Source organism: Schistocerca piceifrons, chromosome 5 (genome assembly GCF_021461385.2).
Source record: "Schistocerca piceifrons isolate TAMUIC-IGC-003096 chromosome 5, iqSchPice1.1, whole genome shotgun sequence".
In the NCBI taxonomy this organism is placed as follows: domain Eukaryota; kingdom Metazoa; phylum Arthropoda; class Insecta; order Orthoptera; family Acrididae; genus Schistocerca; species Schistocerca piceifrons.
Genome location: NC_060142.1, coordinates 411998900 through 412020429, shown reverse-complemented (window position 1 = coordinate 412020429; position 21530 = coordinate 411998900).

Here is a 21530-nt window from a genome sequence, read left to right as displayed (position 1 = left end):
CGTTTCATATTTGCAGTGGGCTATCTCGCACTTCCCCCCCATGAACCATGGACCTTGCCGTTGGTGGGGAGGCTTGCGTACCTCAGCGATACAGATAGCCGTACCGTAGGTGCAACCACAACGAAGGGGTATCTGTTGAGAGGCCAGACAAACGTGTGGTTCCCGAAGAGGGGCAGCGGCCTTTTCAGTAGTTGCAAGGGCAAGAGTCAGGATGATTGACTGATCTGGCCTTGTAACAATAACCAAAACGGCCTTGCTGTGCTGGTACTGCGAACGGCTGAAAGCAAGGGGAAACTACAGCCGTAATTTTTCCCGAGGGCATGCAGCTTTACTGTATGATTAAATGATGATGGCGTCCTCTTGGGTAAAATATTCCGGAGATAAAATAGTCCCCCATTCGGATCTCCGGGCGGGGACTACTCAAGAGGATGTCGTTATCAGGAGAAAGAAAACTGGCGTTCTACGCATCGGAGCGTGGAATGTCAGATCCCTCAATCGGGCAGGTAGGTTAGAAAATTTAAAAAGGGAAATGGATAGGTTAAAGTTAGATATAGTGGGAATTAGTGAGGTTCGGTGGCAGGAGGAACAAGACTTCTGGTCAGGTGACTACAGGGTTATAAACACAAAATCAAATAGGGGTAATGCTGGAGTAGGTTTAATAATGAATAGGAAAATAGGAATGCGGGTAAGCTACTACAAACAGCATAGTGAACGCACTATTGTGGCCAAGATAGATACGAAGCCCACACCTACTACAGAAGTACAAGTTTATATGCCAACTAGCTCTGCAGATGACGAAGAAATTGAAGAAATGTATGATGAAATAAATGAAATTATTCAGATAGTGAAGGGAGACGAAAATTTAATAGTCATGGGTGACTGGAATTCGAGTGTAGGAAAAGGGAGAGAAGGAAACGTAGTAGGTGAATATGGATTGGGGCTAAGAAATGAAAGAGGAAGCCGCCTGGTAGAATTTTGCACAGAGCACAACATAATCAAAGCTAACACTTGGTTTAAGAATCATGAAAGAAGGTTGTATACATGGAAGAACCCTGGAGATACTAAAAAGTATCAGATAGACAATATAATGGTAAGACAGAGATTTAGGAACCAGGTTTTAAATTGTAAGACATTTCCAGGGGAAGATGTGGACTCTGACACCAATCTGTTGGTTATGACCTGTAGATTAAAACTGAAGAAACTGCAAAAAGGTGGGAATTTAAGGAGATGGGACCTGGATAAACTGAAAGAACTAGAGGTTGTACAGAGTTTCAGGGAGAGCGTTAGGGAACAATTGACAGGAATGGGGGAAAGAAATACAGTAGAAGAAGAATGGGTAGCTTTGAGAGATGCAGTAGTGAAGGCAGCAGAGGATCAAGTAGGTAAAAAGACGAGGGCTAGTAGAAATCCTTGGGTAACAGAAGAAATATTGAATTTAATTGATGAAAGGAGAAAATATAAAAATGCAGTAAATGAAGCAGGCAAAAAGGAATACAAACGTCTCAAAAATGAGATCGATAGGAAGTGCAAAATGGCTAAGCAGGGATGCCTAGAGGACAGATGTAAGAATGTAGAGGCTTATCTCACTATGGGTAAGATAGATACTACCTACAGGGAAATTAAAGAGACCTTCGGAGATAAGAGAACCACTTGTATGAACATCAAGAGCTCAGATGGAAACCCAGTTCTAAGCAAAGAAGGGAAAGCAGAAAGGTGGAAGGAGTATATAGAGGGTCTATACAAGGGCGATGTACTTGAGGACAATATTATGGAAATGGAAAAGAATGTAGATGAAGATGAAATGGGAAATACGATACTGCGTGAAGAGTTGACAGAGCACTGAAAAACCTGAGTCGAAACAAGGCCCCCGGAGTAGACAACATTCCATTGGAACTACTGACGGCCATGGGAGAGCCAGTCCTGACAAAACTCTACCATCTGGTGAGCAAGATGTATGAAACAGGTGAAATACCCCCAGACTTCAAGAAGAATATAATAATTCCAATCCCAAAGAAAGCAAATGTTGACAGATGTGAAAATTACCGAACAATCGGTTTAATAAGCCACAGCTGCAAAATACTAACACGAATTCTTTACAGACGAATGGAAAAACTAGTAGAAGCCGACCTCGGGGAAGATCAGTTTGGATTCCATAGAAACACTGGAACACGTGAGGCAATACTGACCTTACGACTTATCTTAGAAGAAAGATTAAGGAAAGGCAAACCTACGTTTCTAGCATTTGTATACTTAGAGAAAGCTTTTGACAATGTTGACTGGAATACTCTCTTTCTAATTCTAAAGGTGGCAGGGGTAAAACACAGGGAGCGAAAGGCTATTTACAATTTGTACAGAAACCAGATGGCAGTTACAAGAGTCGAGGGACATGAAAGGGAAGCAGTGGTTGAGAAGAGAGTAAGACAGGGTTGTAGCCTCTCCCCGATGTTATTCAATCTGTATATTGAGCAAGCAGTAAAGGAAACAAAAGAAAAAGCCGGATTAGGTATTAAAATCCATGGAGAAGAAATAAAAACTTTGAGGTTCGCCGATGACATTGTAATTCTGTCAGAGACAGCAAAGGACTTGGAATGACAGTTGAATGGAATGGACAGCGTCTTGAAAGGAGGATATAAGATGAACATCAACAAAATCAAAACGAGGATAATGGAATGTAGTCGAATTAAGTCGGGTGATGCTGAGGGAATTACATTAGGAAATGAGACACTTAAAGTAGTAAAGGAGTTTTGCTATTTGGGGAGCAAAATAACTGATGATGGTCGAAGTAGAGAGGATATAAAATGTAGACTGGCAATGGCAAGGAAAGCGTTTCTGAAGAAGATAAATTTGTTAACATCGAGTGTAGATTTCAGTGTCAGGAAGTCATTTCTGAAAGTATTTGTATGGAGTGTAGCCATGTATGGAAGTGAAACATGGACGATACATAGTTTGGACAAGAAGAGAATAGAAGCTTTCGAAATGTGGTGCTACAGAAGAATGCTGAAGATTAGATGGGTAGATCACATAACTAATGAGGAAGTATTGAATAGGATTGGGGAGAAGAGAAGTTTGTGGCACAACTTGACCAGAAGAGGGGATCGGTTGGTAGGACATGTTCTGAGGCATCAAGGGATCACCAATTTAGTATTAAAGGGCAGCGTGGATGGTAAAAATCGTAGAGGGAGACCAAGAGATGAATACTCTAAGCACATTCAGAAGGATGTAGGTTGCGGTAGGTACTGGGAGATGAAGAAGCTTGCACAGGATAGAGTAGCATGGAGAGCTGCATCAAACCAGTCTCAGGACTGAAGACCACAACAACAACAACATCTCGCACTTAAATTAACCTGTGATCTTGCAATGTTAACCACGTAAATATGTTACCTAGACAAATGTATTACCGAAATTTCATTATTCTACATTAATTGTATTTTGTTGTTGAGGTTTTTTTCCCGTCAGTGTATTTTCAGAATGATCGCCCCCACTTATCCTTCAATACCACCCATTGAAAGCAGAAGAAATTATGAGTGCAACTGCGCTATCTAAAACAGCCATACACGACTTCAACTCGAGCATCAGCCAGCGCGAAATGTGCAGTGATTTAGCATTGCGCTGAAGTTATGCTGTAGTTTATGCTCTCTCAAGTTTTTAAAAATCGTTGTTCTAGGTTTCATATATCTCTCACACATGTTTATTTTGCCCTCTTACTCTCCATTAAGTTTCTACACCTTGGCGACCCGTTGGAGATACGTATTACTAGACGCTTCACAGGTGGTTTCTGCCGGAAGCCAGATGAGGTTAACGAAGACCTTTAACGTACAGCCTTAGAAGCGCTGAATGCGCTTCAGAGGTGTGCGTGTTTTCTCTTCCCCGCAGTGCTCGCTTCGACGGCAGCTCTGACAGGCGTAGTTACTGGATGTGACAACCTGCCAGTGCGTTAACTTACATCCAACCCTCTGCAGAGGTGTCCCCTCTTCACCGGTTGTGGGAACATAAGCCGCTAGTATGCTATAACAGCTTCGGCACTTCCCGCGATCATCTGGGCATGAGCCTGTGCATGGAGTTTGCAGTTTTTCCGCACACGTGGCGCCACACACCGACGGCTCCCCAGGAATTTATTGACTATAGAATTCTTAGTGCAGAACGGTCCATGATTAGTATCAATATTCCTTGTGTTTGTCTACTCTGTGAATAGCGAATACGTAATATATGATCTGCTGGATTTATTATGTTTGAAGATTATCGTCTAGCTGCAATCATCTTTTAACGAAGGTAAACAACACAGAACGCAAGTATTGGTGTGGTATTTGCATTCGCACTATAGCTATGCACGTTGGTAGTAGTGTTGAATAATTGCACTAACATACATTAACAATAGGTTTCTTCAATATATTATAGTCTGAAATAATCATTACTCCTTATACAAGGTGAATATTATTGAACTATACGAAAAAGAAACGTAAATTAGCTACAAACTACGGCGTGCACATACTTTATTCACCATGTACACGTCACTATAAATATTGTGACTTAGGTTGTGACATTTTCGATATGACTTTCATCATTGGCGATGATGTGGCTTGGACGAGTAGCGAAATTCCGCATGACCTGCTGAAGTGTCTGAACATCGATGACCTCCTGAATGGCTGTTTTCAGCTCAGAAATGGTTTTGGGGTTATTGTTGTACACATTGTCTCTGATATAGCCCCACAAAAAAAAATCGTATTTTGTCAGTTCCTGAGAATATGGCGGCAGTCAAGGCCCATGCCAGTGGTCTCTGGGTACTCCAAACTTAAAATGCGGTCCTCGAAGTGCTCCTCCAGCATATCACTCTCCTGCTTCGATGGGGTAGAGCTTCGTCTTGGATGAACCACATGTTGTCGAAATCAGGGCACTTTGGATAATTGGGATGAAATCAACTTCCAAAATTTTCGCATACCGTTCGGTAATCACCGTGCCCTCGAGGAATGTCGCACCGATTTTTCGTGACTGAATATTTCACGCTACACGGTCACTAGTTGAGCGTGAAGAGACTTCTAGATCTAGAAATGAGGGATTCTCAGTCCTCCAAATGCGCCAATTTTTATTATTGACGATTCCCTTCAAGTGAAAGTGGGTTTCGTCGCCAAACCAAACGATACAGTGAATACAAATTCCCATCATGTCCCGCGGCTAACCATGCAGTTTGAAAGTCCTAACACAAACCGTGCAGAAGTTATGACGATTTTATTTCACGTAGTGCAATAATTGTAACCCTGTAGGTGCCTGACTGCTGTGTGTCGTTCTGTAAGAATGAAGAAGAGATAAACAACGGGCATAAGTCACCACGGATTTCCGGTTGATAGTCACCTAATAAATACTTGGTTATGAGTGGTTTCTCGAGAAAACGTCACTCCAAATACGCCGTCAAATCCATCAGTAATTTGCAGTCAACGTCTTACCGAGGCAGATTACAATTCTGGTTCCTAGAGAAATATTCTGCAAATAGTTCGGTTTCCCAGCAGATTTCCAAATACTCCTATTCATAAAACTCCAGTAGCAGCAATATCAAGGCGACAACTTTAAAAACATCCTCCCAATAATGCGGTGTGTATTAAACGTAAACATTTTCCACTAAATGCATTCACGCGAGCTCGAGTTCAAACGGAGAACGACGTGATGTCCAAACAAGAAGCCTATTCCTTCCTAAACCACTTTTTCATAATAACTAAGAAGCAGTAAATTCTTAGTTTCAAAATTTTTCAACTAAGCGTACTCATTAACAGTTTTTTCTGGTACTCAGTGCAATACTTTTAAGCTTTCATCACTGACCTGTGTCGGTTGATGTGTCGTAATGCAAGTACTAAAGGAAATATCTTGTTCAACGTGCAAACATTTGACTTCAGCCGACTCGCATAAATCTCCGTTAGTGGCTACGGTATATTCCAGTGACATTACAGGAAACTGTGTGTGTTAACCTTCAATGTCCTTCGTGACCTTGCTAAGTGCGGTCTGTATTTTGCAGTAACGCTCTCCCGTACTTGGAAATTTATGGCATAAGGAAACAGTTGGAAATTTATATAGTGCCAGAAATAGAAAAAGCAGCATGTTTTTGTTGCAACAGTGGGGAAAACCATCCAATAATTCTAAGTGCTCTTGTGTAAATATTTCTTACTAGTTCTGCTGAAGCAGACAGCTTCCTTTGCTACAGACGCAGTCAGCGTTTTCGGCGACCAGTAAGGAGTGCCGGAGCTGGTACAGAATGCCAACGGGCTGTGATGTGAACAACAGAAGAGTTCTCGTGAACGAATGACTGAAAAAGAGACATGAGAACAGCTGTTCCCAATATTGGATATTTGCCTGTTTTTTGTATTCACACCGTCTACTTATACAATAATTACTGACAGCAGACAGCCAAAAATTATTATTGTACTTAATTTGCACGAAATGAAAGAGTGGAATTATTTTTCGTGTATATGTTGACGTTTCAGTCCGAAACGTTTCGACACTGAGTTAATAAAATTAGAGCATAGTTAAGGTGCTTTTAATGCTTTAGTTATTCTACATAGGCTCTTCCCACTTGCTCACTTGAGTATTATACACGGAATGTTCATAGAACCGTGTGAAACTGCCAGCAAAGTCCTTCATTGGGATGCTGTTCAAGTAGCGCGTCACATTCGCAACTTGTTCGATCTTGGCGACCGTCAGAGACCATTCAGCGCTTTATCATATTGGAGTAGGTTCGTGTTGATAACACCAAGCCTCGTCACCCGAGATGACATCTTCCAGAAAGTAAATTATGCGTTTTCGTTTTCAAACAAGTCGTGTGAGGTGTCCACACTTCGTTGTTTTTGTTAGGGAGTCAAGATGTACAAGACAAACTTCGCAGACACTTTTCTCGTCTTCAGAATATTCTGGAGAATGTCCAGTTCGTCATCGCGATTTGCGACAGAACAACGTTGATACACTACGGTCGCATGTCCACTACTTTACACAGCGTGCTCACAGCTGACTGATCTAATGCACTTCTATTGTTGACAGTTGTTAGTTCAAACTTCCGTCACAGTTACTGCACTGATGTCATTTATACGCCAAGAGTAAATTCAGGCTCGAAACTTTTTGCGGATTGTTTCCTTGATAATATCAGGAAAGGATACATTACAGAAAAGGGAGGGGAGGGGAGGGGAGGGGGAGGGTTATCCATACAGCGCGTGTAGTAGGTACTACGGACCCCGCACCACTCTGCCCAGTTTTTTGAGGGAAATTTAACCGCTAGCAGTTTTGAATTGAATATAATAATGCTTTTCAAGATGACGTGCTCAAGTTTGGTGAGTGCTTTTAAAACACTGGAAATAATGGATAACTGACATACTGTTGTGTGTCTTGTCGAATGTTAGAACAACACATTCGACGTAATTCTATTTTAATAAATCACATTTGACGTACTACAAAATGGCGCAATAGTTTCATCTAAATATTCTGTTGCGCACTGTCGACAGAGCTCGTCTGAAAATCATTTGTTGACACGCTCTCCCGTCAAAAGATGCAGACTGCTTAGCGTAACAATCAGACATCCAGAGTACTCGCAAATCTTAACAGCTCTTCAGCTCAGTGTGTTTTTACTATATTTTTTGACGTTACTTTCACAGTTTTTGAGGCACGATGTGTATCTACAGAAAACAACGCATTTCTGTAGAATTATCCATGCGCGCTTGAATGCTTAACCAATCGGATGCGTCAGTGCGCTAATACTCTCTCGGAGAACACGGCAAGATTAGTTTTCCAACTTTCAGCGCGAAATACTAAGTATCAGACTTTCCAAACCGGCAATGTTTTATTATGTGCGGCAGTCCTGTAAAGAGTTTAGTGAGATTTTGTCTCACCCATTTACCTTTATAATATGACGAACTTATTGTTCATAAACAGTGTTATTTCATTTTTTATGTACATGAATCTAATAACAGATAAACCCAAACATCATGAAGACCTGCTGGAAAGCAATACAGCAGTGACTCAGCTTAGTATGGAACTGGGGATGGAAAAGAACGATCGGTTAAAACCACTACCGGCATTTTAATTCTGAATAACCGGTATTTTTCGGTATTTGTTTGATCTCTGTCATAAGAGGTGCTTTTTTTTATTTTTTACTAATAACTGAGTTAAAAAAACCGAAATATCAATTAACCATAGCAGCAATGGCAAAATTTTTCATTTTTAAATAAATCTATTTTTAAAAAGGAGTAATGTTTATTTATAAAATTTGCATTGATTTGAGACATCGTGTTGCTATATAAAACGGAAATAACGATCAGTGCTACTTTAGTAAAATACCGACAGAAACGAGCAACAAACACATGGCATAAGAACTGGTATAGCACTGCTGAGACAATAAAGTCCCTGATGCTGTGTGTCTTGGCTTAAGGTACGTGTGTACGTGTAGTGTGCAAGACTTGCCCCCACCTGATCTGTACGATAGTTTCTCGCAGTCACGCCAGACATCCGTTGTATTGCAACAACTCTAGTTTGGAAGTATTTTTACGAAGTGATGTAGCAGTGAAGTACAATGCTTCATTTAATAAATATATTAAAGATTTCTTCGTCATTCTATGAAACAATAAACGAGCAAGGAAACGAGGGGTACATCAATAAATTAAAAACTTAAAAATTCATTTTTGAATACAGTAGAAATAGAAACTAGCTGATCTGCTACCTGTGTCTACATAATATGTCGTTAACTGCCTGTAGACCTCGAAAACGGAGCTCTTCAACCTCAGTTTTCACCCTTTACCACTGACTATTAGTAATTCTCAAATAGTGATATGATCCCCGATTACAACATGATTTTTGAGAAGCACTCCGTCTTCAGGCCACAAGTGGCCCATCGGGACCCTCCGACCGCCATGTCATACTCACCTGAGGATGCGGGTAGGAGGGGTGTGTGGTCAGCACACCGCTCTCCCGGTAGGTATGATGGTTTTGTTTGACCGAAGCCGCTACTATTCGGTCGAGCAGCTCTTCAAGTGACATCACGAGGCTGAGTGCACCCCCAAAAATGGCAACAGCACATGGCGGCCTGGATGGTCACCCATCCATGTGTCGGCCACGCCCGACAGCTCTTAACTTACGTGATCTGACGGGAACCTGTGTATCCACTGTGGTAAGGCCGTTGCATTTTTCAGAAGAGTTTCAAAAAATTACAATCAATAGGAGAATACTGGTGATTTTTTGTACTATGCGACCACTTAATACTTTTCGAGAAAAGCAGTAAATAGTGCCTATTTAATTTCATATCTGGTCCTGGCGGAGGTTTGAGTCCTCCCTCAGGTATGGGTGTGTGTGTTTGTCCTTAGGATAATTTAGGTTAAGTAGTGTGTAAGCTTAGGGACTGATGACCTTAACAGTTAAGTCCCATAAGATTTCACATACATTTGAACATTTTTAATTTCGTATTTTGGCTCTGTATTACTTGAAACTGAGAGTCAAAATTTTTCAATCTATGTTCCATTTCTGCATTTATTACAGGAAATAATAGGAACGAAAATCACAAAATCGGTTATTTCAGAGACCAGTTACTTTGAGCGGTTTTAACACTGAGGTTAAACCGAAATAGCCGAAACCTGGTTGTTTCAGCGGTAGCAGTCATCCAAAGCATGGATACGAAAAGCCCTTGCTAGTTTTACAGGGGTATGGGGACCAGATGTCTACGTGCAAGTCTCGCAATGCCTGAAGTTGCGTGCTGTGGTTTGCACGTGCGGGGCTGACGACCGACAGGTCTCAGACATGTTCCGTTGGGTTCTGATTAGGCGAACTTAGTGGCCATGGCATGAACCTGAGTTGAGCACGATTCTGACATTGTCACACAGGCATTTATCCTGCTGGACGATACGACTGCCCTTGGAGGAGACATCCAACATGAATGGCTTCAGGCGACCAGCAATAATGTTCACGTAGTCCACGGCCTGCAGCTACTACCACAGATCCCACTGAAGCCCAAGTGACTATTCCTCAGGGCATTGTGCTGTCCTCGCCGCCCTGTATGCGTCCGTAACAAGCTACATGTTTTGAGCAGCCGTCCTTCTGGACGACACCATATCTGGACACGACTCCTGACCTAGTGTAAAAATAAAATACGATCCGTCTGGCCAAGTGACTGCTTTCCATCGACTGTCTCTAATGACCTCGATATGGACGTGATTTTAAACCTAATCTTTCTTCTTTTCTTCGTTACCCTTGACTTCCGGTCGAATCTAGATGATCGTGTGCCCTCTGCAGCTATTGATGATGATATCGTTGTGTCAAAATGGGACGACGAAGAGATCGTCTGCTGCGGTCCCCACGTCTGACAATATGTGCCAAGCGGTGTCGCCTGAAGCACTTGTGCCAGAACCTGTATCATAGACTGTAATCAGTTCTGCCACGGATCGCCAGCTATTCAGTGTTGTGATCAAGCGAAACTATATTCTGGCCACACCTTTGGATTATTTGATTGCTCCGAGAAGTGGCACATTAAACTACAATACATGAAATATTAGTTCACTTTATTAAGAGGGGTTCCCAGAAAATGATACTCCGCATTTTTTTTTTTTCTCAGCCGAATACGCTGCTACGAATGCGAAACGTTACATATGTATTATTTGAAGTCTCCTGAGTAATCGCGCCACGTTTCCGTCACTTCCGACAGGTGGCGTAGCTCCAGGACAGTTTCAAAATGGTTTCTGCAGGTGATGTGCGTTATAAGCAACGTGCCGTCATTTGATTTCTCAGTGCAGAGAACGAAACTGTTGGGAATATTCACAAACGATTGTGCAAAGTCTACGGAGCATCTGCTGTCGGCAGAAGCACAGTTAGGTGATGGGCACGGAGACAGGGGTCATCTGAAGGCGGTTCGGTGGAGCTCCACGATTTGCAGCCGTCGGGGGGACCATCCATGGCTGTCACACTTGACATGATGCAGCGAGCTTCCACTTGTTCGGGCCATTAAAGGATGTCATTCGTGGAAGGCTTTTTGCGGAGACGATGATGATGTTTGGTTTGTGGGGCTCTCAACTGCGCTGTCATCAGGGATCGTACAAAGCCCCAGTTTTTACTCAGTCCATGTTCTTCTCACAATCCAATCTAGTCACTCTCACAAATGACGATGATGTTGAAATGAAGAGGACAACACAAACACCCAGTCACCGGGCAGAAAGAATCCCCAAGCTGGCCTGGAATCGAACCCGGAACCCCGTGATCCAGAGGCAGCAATGCTGGTCTCTAGACCACCAGCTGCGGACATTTTGAGGAGATGAGGTGGTGATTCACACAGTGAAACACTGGCTCCTCCACCAGGACAAGCATTGGTACCGAGAGGCCATACACGCCCTTGTTTCGCTCTGGAGGAAGGCCATAGAACGGGATGCAGATTACGTGGAAAAATAGGGTGTGTAGATAAAACACCATTCTTTCATGTGCGTAATTCTAATTATTTCAATAAAGAATTGTTGAAGAAAAAAATGCGGTGCACTACTTTCTGGGCAACCCTCTTACATAACTGAATAAAAGATTTACTTAAGTTTGACATACCTTTTACCATAGGAGTTCTGGATAATTTACAACTGTCATGGACCAGCAAAGCATCACATAATGCACTAATTAACGCAATATTCTCTTACAGTACAATGTTCAACATTAATAAAAGTATGTGTCCGTTTAAAACTTCACGATCGTTGCCCTATTCGATGTTGTTAACTGTTGAAACTGATATCTGGAACTGGGCAGACATCTTGCTAGCTCTGCACTATATTGAGCTCAGTGTGAGGGCACTGTTATACTGAAAGGGGAGGCGTAGTCTTCAAGAGTTCCTCCCATAAGCCGTTGCAGATTACAGCGAGCCCTCGCTAATGTCTGTAGTATCGATTCGCTTTCCGACTTTCGCGTGGCACCGCGATCTCTGGACGATACCACACCGTCCTTTGCAAATCGTGTAAGCAAGCCTACGACCTTCACATTGTGTGATGAGGCATGGACGTGCAACAGACTGTCCCTACACCTGATTTCAGAGATCAATTACATTTCATAGATGCATACGTTGGTACCATATGACCCCCAGCTTCGCTGATTGAAATATTCGTTCCCAAGCACAGATCCATGACAATCTAGCCTTTGTCAATGTTGTTTATGTCGATGGGTTTCCCTGTTCGTGACTAGTATCGTCGCTAGAGAAATGCCCCATTCGTCTCTACTCCGCTTATACACTTTCTTTACCGCGCCATGTGATCGCACCGTCACAAGACAGCATTCCGTCTCGCGGTGGGCAGTAGTCACAATGTTTTGTCTCGGCATTGAGAGTCAGTATCTCAAATAACGTTGATTATTTCCTAATTCCATCCAGAGTGGCTTCCGTGACTTTATCACTTTCGTTAAATAAAAAACCAAATCACTTTAAGTCCAAATTGTGATTTTTATTTCAATGTAAGGTACGTTTAGAGCCCTTGGAGCTCATATTCCGGTGCTTATCAGTCTACATAATTTTTTTCAAATTTAGATTAGCACTGGTCCTGTTAAGATCACATGGGTAGATGCATTACGAAGTGGAAGTGGCACATTTTGAATACAAGTTATACAAACGTAAGGCAAGATCTTTAAAATTACATATATACAGCCCATTTGTAAATGCAAGTCAAAGAGCATCAAAACGTGATGGTGCTACCTTTCTACACATACATAAGAGTAATGTTAAAGAATATATGAAAATGTTACAGTATTAATTACACATAAATGCCATTTCCATTGATATCAGATGGGAATATGTTATGAAACAACTGCACTGTTAAGTGTTTGTATCTTTAGGAAGAAAACAAACTTACGAAACTACTGAAAATTGTGGCTGTTAAATTCTGTTTTTTCATTTAATATGCTTTCAGAAGATTTTACTTTGTGTGATATTATTTGTAACTGTCCTAGTAGATCATTTTTTTGCAATTATGGATATCACTTTGTGTCTGTTAAGGTATATGTGGTTAGATATTGAGGTTTTGCCAAAGTGATTGAGTCTCAAAGCACTGCTGTGTTTTTGAGAACATTTATGGAAAGTTGTTGCTGTTTTACGTCTGTAGAATGCAGGACAAACGTTACACCATACAGGGCTGGGTAGATCACATAACTAATGAGGAGGTATTGAATAGAATTGGGGAGAAGAGGAGTTTGTGGCACAACTTGAGTAGAAGAAGGGATCGATTGGTAGGACATATTCTAAGGCATCAAGAGATCACCAATTTAGTGTTGGAGGGCAGCGTGGAGGGTAAAAATCGGAGAGGGAGACCAAGAGATGAATACACTAAGCAGATTCAGAAGGATGTTGGCTGCAGTACGTACTGGGAGATGAAGAAGCTTGCACAGAATAGAGTACCATGGAGAGCTGCATCAAACCAGTCTCAGGACTGAAGACCACAACAATAACAACTTATAAGTAACGTTTTTATATTCATTTTCGCTAAAATTCATGCGACCAAAAATCTGTGTTTACCTACATACATTATTACTTTGGTAGTTCACGAAACCATTAGAGATTTCATTACTGCCACAGACCTAGCTCTGACAAGTCCGTGGATATAAACAGCTAGAAGGATGTTAAAGACAAAATTCCCTAATTTCTTCCAGCGCTGTATTGATGTCACAAAGCTGTAACCCACTAATTTGGAATACTAACCAGTAATTTCCCATGACAGCCAATCCCCTTTTTGTGAAAGAATGTGAACAGCCCACGTTGAACTGCTTATTCATCTCCACTGTAAAACGTTTTTATAGTATAAGGGATGAATCAGCTAAGTTGTTCTCCTCAAATATTTTCGAAGTCATTTAACATGTCATAAGCACGTTTCCATCCGCATGGAACTCGGAAAACAACATGAGGTCGATTGCCATATCTTAATTAATTTTCCTGAATTCTGCGAAAAAACAGAGTATCTAATTACTTTCGCTTAATGATAAAAGTATGTTTATTTTCAAAGTAAGCGGCACTCGATCACGTAAACTACACATACAGAATAAAAAGCTACATTTCTCCGTGCTGCTTTTATACAGGTATGACGTTGTTTCAGCACTCTCATTGCTCCTCATCTAAATTGACCTACATCGCTATGTAGATATAAAATCGTGAACTTATTCGTAAGACAGAAATCACTTTGTTTTTCATCATTGTTCAGATAACCACTCCAAAAGGGCCTTGGTGGTTGAAATCGGTCGTGAAGTCTCAAAATAAAATTGCAGCTGAGGCTATCACTTTCAACTAATTACTACAGTTGCGAGCCATGAACCACCAACTTCAACTAGATGGGCAAAATATAATTCCTAATTTCTAAATATTGCAATTTTTCCAAAACAATACACTGGATTACGGAGAGAGAAACATGGCTGGAATCATTTGAGACATACGTTATCAGTAAAAAAGAAAAATTAACGGAATTGTTACCTATATCCCAGTAATTAATTCACAAATCATTTGTTGAGGACTTCCTCACACTACGCCTTCTTCAAAAGGAGTGAATAATTTAACTGAATCGCTTTGCTGTATGCACTGTGTTTTTGCTAAGTACTGTATATGTACATTATATTGTTGATTTTAATCAAGACGGTAATAAACGAATTAAAATTTAAAATAAAAACACATTTCAGGTTGATTTTTACGTTCTTACGTTTTCCAGTACTTTTTTAATATATGTAAAGTATCTTACGTCGAGCGGCTCTGTCTCTCTCTCTCTCTCTCTCTCTGTCTCTCCTTCCCTCCCTCTGCCTCTCTCTCTCTCTCTCTCTCTCTCTCTCTCTCTCTCTCTCCCTCTCCCCCCCCCCCCCTTGCCTCTCTATAGTGTACATATTGTGTGTGTGTGTGTGTGTGTGTGTGTGCGCACGCGCGCGCGCACGCTGTATTAGCGTATAAAACAATTATCTTTCACGCCAGTAACGGCGCTTTTGTCCTCCGTAAACACCACCTGTTATATCGCGGCCATATAATTATTTGCATTTCAGTGACCTACAAACGGTAGGTAATCGAAACTATTAAATCGTTGTCATTTGCCCAGTTTTCAAATGGCACAGCTGTTATTTACAAAGAATGTCGATCGTAATAATAGCTGTACAAAGAAGAATAATTAGGATATACTATGTAGAAAAGCATGTCAATATTGCAAAAGGTGGTTTTCAATTATTCATTCAGTTCTCCCCGCCATATCAACCAACCATTTCTAAACACAATGAAAAAAAAACAGCTGTCCCCGTCAGCATACGTCACACTACTCGTGAGTAACACTACCTCTGTTCTCAAAAATGCCTTCAAGAAGACAAGATAAGTTTCTTCAGATATGCCGCATCCAGTTGAAGACCGTAGAGCTATCAAATTGCGGAAGGAGGGGATGCGGAGAGGAGAGAGAGAGGGGGGGGGAGGGAAGTAAGAATAGGAGAGATTTTCAAAGAGAAGAGGGGTAATGAAGGAGAGGAGAGAAAGGGAATGAAGAGTTTCAGATGAGAGTGACGAGCACTAGGGCAGAAAAAGTGGAGAATAGTAATCAGAGTTTAAAAGAAAGATAGTGGAAAAGAGGGAGAGGGAATGAGGATACGCAAAGAAGAAGCGGAGAAAAGGAGGAGGGTTGAGACAGAATGAGGTGGAGAGTGTGGACAGAGAGAAGGTAAGGTGAAGGAAAGGGTGCGGGGTCTGGGGGGGGGGACGGCTTGACGACGAGGGAGGGGGGTGTGCAGATGGAGGGACAATGAAATGAAAAAGAAGCAGGATGTAGAGGAAGAAGAGGGATGTAGAGGAAAAGAATAGGTGGAGGAGAGGTAGAAGGAGGTGGAGAAGAAAGTCGTGAGATGAGATTGAGAAGGGAGTAAGGAAAATGGGAGGGCATAGATGGGGGAGGCGAGAGAGAAAGAGGAGTAGGGGGAGAAAAAATCAAAGGAGAAAATGGCTAAGAGGGATATATAGGAGAAGAGGAGGGGAGCAGTGGAGGAAGAGGAAGGAAAGGCTGAGTGAACGAACAGAAGAAAGAGAAAAGAAAGAGGAGATAAACGAGGCATGGGAAAGGAACCAAGCGGGTATATGAGAGAGAGGAGATTTCACGATAAGGTTATCGTATAAATTATTAGTAACGTCCTTTAAAAAAAAGCACGCTGGTCAGTCTGGAGTGCTACAGACGGTATAGTGGGGTACTGGGTATGGGCGAGTGGTTCTCTGGTGGAGGAGGTCGGTTAGTAAAAATATGCAGGCAGCCAATGGTATCAAACAATTTGTTGACTTTTAGGTTGAACAGGCATAGATAGTGTCCATGGAAAACTGGTGGCGGCGGAGGTCTAAGCGCCGCTGTCAGTGTTTTCCTAAATGCGGTACGGCAGCGGCCTTGTAGCTTTGTATCGTTCTGCCCTGTGCAACGTCAGGAGGGACGCTTCCGCTCTCATACTGGGATCGGAAAGGGCCAGCGTGCGGTCCAAACGATGGACAGAAGGGCCTAGGGTCGGAACCGGAACCGATGACTTGAGGCCTCTGAAGATGCTGACGGGGACCCGTACCGCAGGGCTGAGAAGCCGTTAGGTCGATGCCCAGCCCATCCAAGCTGCGGCTGGACACCGGCAGGAGGTCCCGCCGAGATGGCGGACAGACGTCGGCGGCCTCACGGCGGCAGCCAACACAAAGCGGGCGCCGATTCGAAGCTCTGCTGAGTCGACATGTCCAGCCTTGGTGAATTGCAAGCTTTTGAACTATTTCTTAATTTTTTGTTTGTTTATTTATTTATTTTTGGCTTTAAGCAGTAAAAACCATGCACCCAACACTGGTTGCAATAATGCCATAGTAACATCCCAGTTTCCACAGAATAACAATAAAACATGATTTCTTAATGTAAAATAAAAACACTAAAAGACGAACACCAACAGCCAGCAGTAGTTACAACAGTGTCAAGTTAACGTTAATGCGATTTTCACAATAGAACAAAGATATAAGTGTGAAATAAAAGGACAGGTTTGACACTAAATTAGGACCCAGTGTGCAAACCAGGCCAGTTCTAGAAGAGAATGACATCCACTGAAACGTACAATTGACAGCTGGACAACAGCGTCGTTTAAAAAGATAAATTCACAATGCAGAGTACATACACAGACAGACGTCCCTGTTTTCGAATAGGGCTTGTTCCAAGGGAGGACAAGACCGACACAGCTCAAAGCTGGACACCGACATCTTTTGAATAGTTCACGGGAAAATAGTGATCCTTATTAACTTTTAAAAATCTCCGAAGCAACGTAGATTACGTTGAGACAAGTATTTTAATATAAGACACATGGAGCCGCAAATGTCGGGAAATATCCCAAACGTTGATGACAAATGTTGGCCGTGTGATGTCATCAGATGAGGTCCACCGTCGCACGTGCAATGGTTCAGCCTACGGATCTGCCACACCTGAGCTTCCCAACGCCAGTGAGGTATTCACATCGGTGTGGCTTCTGGCCTACGTGCGCGACTTTAGCGTGTCGGATTCAGGGTCGGAGTCTTGCGTCCAGCAGCAGTATTTTCTTCATTCCGGTAGACAATTACGTGATTACACTGCAGTAATAGATTATTTTATTTACTGGTCTCGCGGTCTCCGCTGGTTTACTGCAATGTCTATTACAACAAAAACCTGCCATTCTGCGTCACAGGTAAATGAGTATAAGTTTCCGAATTGCGTCACTACCAGTAAATGACCTGCGTTCTCTTTTCTAGATAAAGCCCGTAAACAAAAAGGGGAAAAAAAGAAAAGAAACGCAAAATAAGAAACAGCTTTTTCCTTGGTTACAGCGAGGATAGCAATTTTGTAACTTCTACGTTTCCAACAGGTCACATTTAATAACGGTGTTTGAGTATCTCCGTTTGCTTGAATGCAAGTCAGCGATATGTAGCACTACCCCTTCCTGCGAGGATAGGATCGACAATCCCAAACACTGCACATGCGACAACGTACGTCGTCCGGTGATATGGCGTAATTCGCGGCAATCCTGGCCCTATGTGTCTCTTTTCTGATAACTTGTCTTAACATCACCTACGTCGCTTAAGAGGTTTTTAAACACTAATAGAAATCTCCATGTATATCGAAACGGTGATATAAAGCAGTTACATTTTTTCTACAAGCCCACAAATACGGCCGAGTACTTGGTATACACCAATACGACGTGGTTCACATCCGCCACCGCTGTTGTATCCTGTGTCCAGGAACGATGTTTTTCAACCTGTATCCATCTTTCGCACAAAACAAAGAAGACCTTATTGCGGTTGAGGTCACATACGCTGCCCACCGATCACCATTTAAATATCCCTATACGCCAGTTATTCCCAAGCACCCGGGTCGTAGAAATTTCGTAATAAGAGAGGACCAGAAATGAGTGTTACAACTTGCCATAGAAACTTGTTTTTAAACTAGACAGGAATCGTTGATGTCAGTGAATGCGGAGTCATCTTAACCAAATTTCTAGCGAATATTACGAAGGGAACTGTATGCAACGGGAATTTGGTGTCGGGTACACAGCAAAAAAGCCACTGTACACATGGCCACGTTAAGTGCACGTGTTTTGTGGGCCATACAGCCCAGAAACTGGACATTGGCTGACTATAAGAGTGTAATGTGTCACGATTTTACCTATTTTCAAACAATGCAGGGCGATGTGTGCACATATGGCTCAAAGATTCTTTGATCCACCGTCTATCGAAGGCCAAGAGAGGCTCATTGTCTTCCAGATGTTGTTAGACTCACGACTTCAGCGCCGCAGCCATTCCGTAACCGTGAACACGCCCCAGGATGTTTATTCAACCAAGTGTTGCCCTTTCTTCCACAGCTTGGTGATGAGTATGCTGTGAACCCTACCGTCTTCCAAGATGACAAACGGAAACGTGACGCTCTTAAAGATCGAAAAGAAATTAGAAAATAGAAAAACTACAGTAAAACATTCTCAGAATTACAGGATAGGCATGCAAGCAGAAAGAGGAGGGCAGAGGAAAAACTGTTAAATTTTGGAGCCAAAGGGGAGACCAAGCCCCACGGTCAAAACTTCAACTTAAAAGAAAGTAAATGAATCACTGCACTTGCGGTTCCAGTTCCCGTGCTGGTTCGATGTTAACGGAGAAATCAGGAGAGCTCTACAAAAGTCTGAATATTGAAGGAAAATTTAACGCTTCATCAGTATATTCTGTTCGATTTAAATACAGTTATGTGATTCGAAAAAGTTGTTGTTTTTGATGAGAAACGTATGCTGAGACTCAGTTGACTCTTTGTGAGATGAACTTTTCAGTTACGTCGAAGAGAACAGTTTTCTCTCATAACAGATTTACAACGCTGTTGATAGTGAACCGTATATGAAGGGCATATTCAAGCGGACTTCAGCTTCTAGGATCGAAGCGCATGTCAGTTTCAGATTATTCTTGTTTCTCGGTTTTCCAAGCAGTTACGGGTCTGCATTAACCCAGATGGTTTGCTGTACTACAGTATACAGGAATAGTGATGTAAATGCTCTACAGATATGATCTGTTTGATTCAACACATAATAAGGCAACTTAGTGCTCAGGCAGATTAGTGCTCCACTGGAATACCTCAGAAATGAGTGAACCACCGTCAGTTTTAACCCAGCAATACCACGCGTAATAACCGCGAACTGTCAACCCAGGATCGGATTTTTGTGACGCAGATTCGCGGAGCTATATTTTATCACTCTCCAGACGTCTCCGGTAGCTCATTGTGGTGATTGGTTTTTATCAGCTGCTCGATAAGTTATGTGCTAATACATTTTTATTATATCACTCAACTCGAAATCGGAAAGCTTCACGTTAGTACTGTCGAAATTTCTCGGCTGTAATGTGAACAAAACATTTCCATGAGCACTTAAAACAGAAACTACTCAGAGAATAACTACAAAGAAATCCCAAAAGAAACGTACTTTAAAATTAAGCAGCCCGAAAAGCCTGAAGCTTTTAATTTGTGCAAATATATGCAGAACGTAAGCGGACTCGGAAAACGGCTGTTCGTAGCAAGAAGAGTGAACAGGAGTAAGGATAATGCGATTCCGAGAAAATGTTGGTGTATCTTTGAAGCTCGCTGAAGTATCGAGCGTTAGATATGGAGCCATAAGAACCTGTACAATAACTTCAACCACAATGCAGAATGTGTCAGTAATAGATAGTTTAAGACTAATCAATGCAAGGAGAGAAAACAGAGCCGAATGTCATAAATTATTTTTGTTTTTGTTACATTAAAATGTTTATTCCGTCGAATATCATGTCCTGGTGACTGTAAAGAATACAACTTAGCTGACTGCACTGTGCTAACATTAAATTCATCATTGTTATATGGATCTGTATGTGGTTTGTGACTGTCTTATGAATTGTGTTGTTTACAAAGCTCCGTTCATGCTCTCGACTTCTCCGTAATATGTTCGTGTTGACTGACTTTGCTCACCATACCTTCTCATGAAAGTTCGTTGGTATGGTACTCGGTCACTGCAGATATTCCGTTCTACTTTATAACAACATTATAATTTTTTTAAATATCCATTGTTGCAACTACTTTGTAGACCATTTCACGGCAAAGCCAAATAACTGGAGTCTTGTACTATTATTATATTTCAATTCGATATCTTGATAAAATTATAACACAATGAGATTTTCATTTAACTTCGGCCGAATACCATATTGAGGACTTAAATTTTCTTAAGTTTAATTTTTCTTCCTTCGTTATGGCACTAGGCAAAAGGCAGATCTATTGCGCTTTGTCTGTTCTTCTTTTCCTTCGTGCAACTTTCCATTTTATCTCTCTTTCCCAATTTTGATCTGAAATTTGCAATATCATTAGCTTTTCTGTCCTCCAACGATTACGCTGCATACTGTGCTTGCATAAATACCTCTCTTTTAACTCTGTTGACTAGGTGTACTTATTTTGCAGTTAATTTCATTTTCACACTCATCCTCAAAATAATTTCGTACTTCCAAAGTTCATAACACACTTATTGTCTATCTTTCTGTTCTTCCTTGTTCTCTCATACTCTTGTAGTCGACCCGGGAACAGCCATCCTCATCAACAACCACAAAATATTTTTCTTTTCTCTCTTTTTTTGTATTACTGTCCGCAATTCTTCTCCTGATTTACGATTTCATATTTTACCTCTTCTTGTTGGACCAAGAATCTCCCTATCGGTTTCCTCTCTTCTTTCTCTAGCCGTCTCCTTCGTATGTTGTTAGAGATTCCCACTTACTCGCGTAGTATTATAACACTACGTTCCACACGTTTTTCGCTTCTGTTAACGCGAAGTTTTGCTTTTAATTTGTGTTCACCTATGCCTTCACTTGAGCTGGGCAGAAACATTCCTCAAACAAAAGTTATAGCATTTGTTTTTCGTATATTCAGTCTCTTGACATTTAATGCAGCCATCCACAGCTTCCCCTCCTGTGCCAATTTCCCAACTCAGGATAGTACTTACATCCAACGTCATCGATTATCTGTTGTCTTCACCGGAAGTTCTTGTCCTTTATGGCTCCCGATAATACTATGGAGATTATTCCCTGATGGCTTAAC